Here is a 782-nt window from a genome sequence, read left to right on the forward strand (position 1 = left end):
TAATGTTGTAGGGCTTCATTTTTTTAAAAATACAGTGAATGGGCACGCTTACTTAGATTTTTTAGAGCAGGGTTGTAAAATATGTTAAGATCTATTCCCTCATAATCTAGCTCCTGTATACCATGCCCATCAAGTTAGAACTTCTTAAATAATTTATTTCTTTAAGGGTGGGCAGGAAGAGATGGTCAATTAGATGGACACCTGGATCTCCTGATCTGACAAAGATGGACTATTTTCTATGGGGATATGTTAATGACCAGATGTATAAAACTGCCCCCACGACAAAAAAGAACATGAAATATTAGGTAGGAGAACTGTGAAATGAAACTTTATTAAACAGTTCTTAATTTTTCAAAGAAACTTCCACAGGCTACTGTAATACTTTTTAGAACACTTCTGGATTCCTGGATTCTGAAACGTCAGCAAATTCGACTCAGCAAAAACCGATGCAGGAGGAAGCCAGAAGTTTTGTGAAAAGTATAAACAGTTCTTATTTGTTTTGCATTTTTTAAGTGTCTTTTCTGGAGCTATTAGCAATATTAATATTGTATTTTTAATATTATCCTTACTGTAAAATACTGTTTAAATTGTTTGTTTGTTCCTAAAAATGTGTATACCTCAAAAAATACTAATTTCAGTTATAGAAATGCTTAATAAAATTAAAAGACCATTAATAGGAGTAAATAATGGCTGTTCCATTTGACTTGATTTTTTCACGAAAATTAATATTATTTATTTTTACTTAATCGGTATAAATGATTTGAACTAACTTCAATATAACT

Source organism: Cylas formicarius, unplaced genomic scaffold, assembly GCF_029955315.1.
Source record: "Cylas formicarius isolate icCylForm1 unplaced genomic scaffold, icCylForm1.1 PGA_scaffold_10__41_contigs__length_53128322, whole genome shotgun sequence".
In the NCBI taxonomy this organism is placed as follows: domain Eukaryota; kingdom Metazoa; phylum Arthropoda; class Insecta; order Coleoptera; family Brentidae; genus Cylas; species Cylas formicarius.